This window comes from Mirounga leonina, unplaced genomic scaffold (genome assembly GCF_011800145.1).
Source record: "Mirounga leonina isolate KUSES-001 unplaced genomic scaffold, KU_Mleo_1.0 Mir_118, whole genome shotgun sequence".
NCBI classification, from domain to species: Eukaryota; Metazoa; Chordata; class Mammalia; order Carnivora; family Phocidae; genus Mirounga; species Mirounga leonina.
In genome coordinates, this window is record NW_023270277.1 from 6,300,450 (window position 1) to 6,306,449 (window position 6,000).

Consider the following 6,000-nt stretch of genomic DNA (forward strand, 5'->3'; position numbering starts at 1 on the left):
TTTCCACTTTGACATGTTAAACATCATCTTGGGTAAAGTGTTCCACAGATAGTTTTGGGTCTGATGCCAATGCAATTTCCTGTGAATCAAACAAAATTGCTCTCATAGCATTAAAAGGCTTGTATTTTATCAGTGGAAATAAAGACTTAGAAATTATTTCTTCAACCTGGGTTGTCTGGAACTTGGACTACTGGCAATGTGACCCCAGCTACCTTGATCCATAAAAACAGTATCCAGTTCATTTCTAGCGTATTTCAGAAAATGGCTCTGTGGAACAGACTTCCCCACGCATGGTGCCTCCGAAGCCCTGGGAGAAATTCAAAAGCTATTCCCCTTCCTTGCCTACCCATTGGACTCTAAAGACTCTAAAGACTCTCACACTGATGTTGTCTTATAAACAATGAAATGTTAACAGCATAAATGGCCATCTTGGGAGTATATGAGCCCTAATAGGCTAGGAATGGTGTATGAGTGTCCCAGATAATTCAGTCATTATTAATTAGGACATAAAAAAAGATCGAAGATGAAACAGACAGTCTTCTATAGACTCATGTCATGAGACAGACTGATTGTGTGCTTTGATTGATCCTTGGGGATTTGAGAAGCGCATGAAGGTAGGTGGTGCTTTTATATTACTGAATTTCTGGGGCCTCACCTCCTTCATTCACCCCTTTAAAAAAGACACAAGATTTACCTTGCTGAGAGTAAAAAGAGGGTAGACTAACATATATCTGGAAATAAAATTCAGAAGTGAGCTGGAGGAAAGGACATGATGAGACTCCAGCAAATTCAAAGATGGGGGTGAAGTCAGGAGCAAGTGTTTGACCACTGGGCTCTCTGAAAACAGGCAACTGCTTTGCCATTGAAAATGAATTCTTGGAAGAATCGAATAATAACTTAGCAAAAAAAAAAAAGGCACTTCTGGAGATTCAGTTCGACCATAAGAAGGACGGTAGGGAATTAAAATGAAATAATCTTCAAATTTAAAAATTCAACAGGCTGAGAAACAGAATGTTTGCTGTGGCCTGGATCATGGTCTGCTTGATAGAGGTGAAGGCTGTCTTCTGTAAATGCTGAGCAAACACAGAGTTGAAGATCATGATAGAAAAAATAAGGTGCTTGTGGAAGAGACTTAGAGAGACCTAACATGGAAAATAAGAACCCTGGAACATAAAAAGTGTAAGAGAAGAAGAGGAGCAATAATGAAATAATAGAAAAAAAATCTCATCTGAAGAGAGAGAGAAATCTACAGATTAAAAGTCGCCCAAATCAGGCAAGATTGGATAAGAGACACACGTCTGAGCATAATTTTCATAAAATTCATATATTCCAAAGAGCAGGAATCCTTCCAAGAGATGGTTTAAACTATGCAATGCCTGGAGACTTGATTTTTTTTTTAAGATTTTATTTATTTATTTGAGAGAGAGAGAGCACAGAGAGAGAGTGAGAGGGAGAAGCAGATTCCCCTGCTGAGCAGAGAGCCCGATGCGGGGCTCGATCCCAGGACCTGGAGATCATGACCTGAGCCGAAGGCAGAGGCTTAACCAACTGAGCCACCCAGGCACCTCTGGAGACTTGATTTTTGATTCAAAGAGTCCCACAGTGAGCACTCAAGAAAGTGCTGGTAGAGGTCGTACCTGTCATTTGCCCTCAGAGCACATAGGTGGATCTCCAGAAGAATCAGAAGGGGCCAGAAGCTTTGACAAAAACCTGAGAAAGGCAAAAGTAGGTTTCATGTGCCCGAGGACTGCCGCTCTTGAAAGCATTTGGCAATGAGAAGTCGATGAGGATTCAGGGGGCTGGGATGCCACCTGTCCAGCTGTGACATTGCTGCATTATTTCTTCTCTGGATAGCCAGCTCGGCAGAAATGTTTTCATGTCCTTTGTGATTGAAGAAACCTCAGATCCCTTAATGGTGTTCATTGGAGTTTCTCAAACACAGATCATCATCCCAACAGGACATACCCAAATTAAAAATAGAAACTTCCAAGGTTCCAAATGGGAAGAACAAGTTACTTACAAAGGAAAAGTAATCCAACTGCCATCAGACTGGTATCTGTCATTCTGGAAGCTAGATATTGGGGTAGAATCCATAGACCACTGTGGAGAAAAATAACACAATTCCAAGAATCCCATACATAGCTGGGTGAACAAAAAGATACCATGGATGTGCAAAAATTAGAGACAATATTACTGTATTGGTTAGAATCTTAGCTGCAGAAAGCAGACTCCACTCCAGCTAGTTTAAGCCAAAAAGGATATCAGTAGTTGACAGAATCACTGAGGATGCTGAAGAAAAAGATGATAGGATTAGCTCCTTTGAGTAATTCTTTGATCCACACTGCACATAAGCCTGCTAAGGAGACCAGTGTTATTATAAGGAGTCCACCACGGTAAGCATGGTTATTTTGTAGTCTGTGTCCAATAATCTCAAGATTTAAAAGTATTTGCAGGTCTGTTTCTGTTGTCTGTTTTTTCAGATGATTCTCTCACATGTTGCTTGCTTCTTTAGATGCTTGGTTATATTTGACTGTGTTCTGTACCTTGCACCTGAAATGTATTTTTAAGAAAAATTTGAAGACTGCAATGAAGGTGCTTTATCTAGAGAATATTTGTATTTGCTTTTTCCAGACATCTGTCGCACCACCAATGTGGGCCCATTTAAAACCAAAGCCACAGCTTGGGGATTTTTTTAATCAGACAATGTAAGTCTGGCTGCCAATCCTTGTAAGGGCTGGTTTACTTTCGGCTCAGTCCAACCATGAGGGTGGATCTCAGTGGGACCTCCACTCATGATGGGAAGACCTCCTTTAGAATCCCCACCTTAGGCAGCCCTGGGCTTTGCTTTCTCTCTATGGCTCCATAAAGCCAAGAAAAACAAGTTCACGTTTTCTAATCAGTTTCTGAATTTCCATTTTCCCTTCAATTTTGGCCTGGTAGTTCTTTACTATTCTTGTCAGATCTCTGGTACCTTCTAAAAGGTTTTCAATAATAATTTATCTAGAATTTTTAGTTGTTTTTTTTAAAGGTTTTATTTAGGGGTGCCTGGGTGGCTCGGTCAGTTAAGTGTCCTACTCTTGATTTCGGCTCAGGTCATGATCTCAGGGTATGAGATCTAGACCGACATCAGGCTCTACACTCAGCAGAGTCTGCTTGAGATTCTCTCTCTCCCTCTCCCTCTGCCCCTCCCCCACCTTGTGTACACATGGGCAGGCACATGCTCTCTCTCTCTCAAATTAATAATATTAGTGGAAGCTTCTTGAAGAAAGTGAGGACTGACCTGAATCTTCAATCATAATTAAGAACCATCCTGGTAAGTGTTGGGATGGAGGTGAGGGCTTTCAAGCAGAGGAGTACCACAAGCAAAGGCCCAGTGCTAAGTCCCAGTATGACATGTGTGTGTGGAGGTAAGGAGCCCAGTTACAAGGCAGCTGCATCCAGTACTGCCCTTAGATCTGGCCGAGCAGGGCCCCAAACTCAGGCTCTGAGTCTGGGGACCCTATGCATTGGAGGGCCTTCCTCTAAGTTTTCTAAGCCCGGTCCAGCGTCTGGGACTGACTTGGACCCGCAGAGCCTGGAGTGCAAGCCAGGACTGGGGACCATGTGATCCAGCCCTCATTCAGTTATTTCAAGGTGCTTTCCAATCCTCCATCATGCACACGGGTTGAACAGATGCCCCGTGAGACTCCAATATTCACACCTGTGGTGTCATCCCCCACGACCCAGGTTCTAGGACAATGGCCTGGCCAAAAGATTGCCCCACCTGCCCACCACAGAATGGCCCGAGACTGGCCTAGCAGAATGGTGCTGACATGCTGTTTTGGGTTGATTCTCCCTCACGCTGGACGCAAGACAACTTCAGGGCTCTAGGCTACTGAGAGTCCATGGCTGCCCCGTGGGCTTGAGCCACATCGACGGCCCCCTAAGTTGGTTCTCCATTTCCACGTTACAACCATAGTGCTGCCTCCCGTCGGCAGCACTGAGGATGGCAGGGAGGTGACAGTTTCCCTTCCCTATGCAGCCTCTGCGGCTTGCGCCCAGGGTGGCTGTCCTACCTTCTGCGGAATCTGTGCACTTATCAGGCAGTCCTGCAGGGGAGACAGCACCTATTTCCTTCAAAGACTTTGGACACCTTTGCTTCACAATGGCGACAGCAGCTTGTCCCTGTCCTCTTTCGTCTCCAGTCTCAGAACGATGTCCTTTCTTGCCTCCAACCATGAGGTGACATTTTATATTCACAAGTCAGTCATAAGCCTTGCCAGATGAGACATGTGACGTTCTCCCAGTGAATAGGATCCCCCCTTGCCCCTGGCCTGTCCTCGCCGCTGGTTTGTAGCCAGGGGTGCAGTCAGCCCTGAAAGGTACCACATCCCAGGGATGCAGCAATTATGGCGTAAGGAGATCAAGAGAAGACGTGGCTGAAAAATACCCTATTTTACATTTATATTATAACATTGCTACGGATATAGGGGCACCTGGGGGGCTCAGTTGGTTAAGCATCTGCCTTTGGCTCAGGTCATGATCTCAGGGTCTTGAGATCGAGTCCCGCATTGGGCTCCCTACTCAGTGGGGAGTCTGCTTCTCTCCCTCCTTCTGCTCCTCCCACAGCTCGTGCATATGCTCTCTCTCTCTCTCAAATAAATAAATAAAATCTTAAAAAAAAAATTCAACTGATATGTTTAAGATGACCAGAAAACATTTTCCTGCACACTCTGTGTAAGATTTGCATTTGTGGTCATCATAAACAAAACACAGTAACAGCCTTTGAGGGAGTCTGTGGGAGCCGATATTCACGGGGCCCACAATGGAGGATGCAGCATCATGAGGGAGGCTGGAACCAGCACTAAGCAGATGATACTGAGCAAGTTAATTCTTTTTTTCTTAAAGATTTACTTATTTGACAGAGAGAGACAGCCAGAGAAGGAACACAAGCAGGGGAGTGGGAGAGGGAGAAGCAGACTCCCTACTGAGCAGGGACCCCAATTCGGGGCTCGATCCCAGGACCCCAATTCGGGGCTCGATCCCAGGACCCCGGGATCATGACCTGAGCCAAAAGCAGATGCTTAACCAACTGAGCCACCCAGGCGCCCCTGAGCAAGTTAATTCTAATACAGCAGGACCCAAAGAGCCATGGCATTGCAAGCAATAACAGCGTTGCTACTTTTTCCTCGTGCTGGAAATATGAAACAAAGACACGCAGGAAAGAATGCGAAGACGTGGCTCCCGGGCCTGATCGGGAAGGTATGAGGTTTCTGGACCCTACAGTGGCTCTTCCCACACCCTCCCTAGAGGATTCACAGAAACACAAGCCCCTTCTTTCTCCCAATGATTCTAAATCTTTATTAATAAATCACTACTGGTTGTATGGTCCGTGAATTTTGTAATACATCTCTAATCAAATTGTGTATGCAAACAGGGCCCTGCAAAACCTTATTTCTCCGTAACGCCTGGGCCGGCTATGGCCACAGTGATGCGGGCAGACGGGGAAAAAAGACTGGCTGAGGAGTGGGCAGTGGGGATGGAGAGGAGGAATCTGTGCTGGAAAATATGTAGGGGTCACACCGGACAGACTTGGGGGCTATCCTGCTGTGTCTCAGAAGGTTGCTATCTGGGGAAGGGAGGTAAAGGCATGGGGAGATGGCGGTCGTTACCAAGAGACATGGGAACACAGAAAGGAGCAGGTAGGAGATCTGGATGGGTCCAGTGTCATACAAACGAGGTTTAAGATGTCCATGAGGTTTCCAGGAGATGTCCAGCAAAAGACTTGGCTGAGTGATATGAAGCCCGAGCGTGGAGAGAGAGATGCGGGCCATCGGTGCGCAGGTGGTGGTGGAAAGCAGGAAGGAATATGAGATTCTTCGGAGAAGTGCAGAGCGAAGACAGCGGCCGGGACAAAATATCCCGCAATTTACTGACCATGCAAGACTATGTTCTCTTCCTCCCCCGTGGCCAGTGCAAGATCCCAGGCTAATTAATAAGTGGGGAATGATTATGAAACTA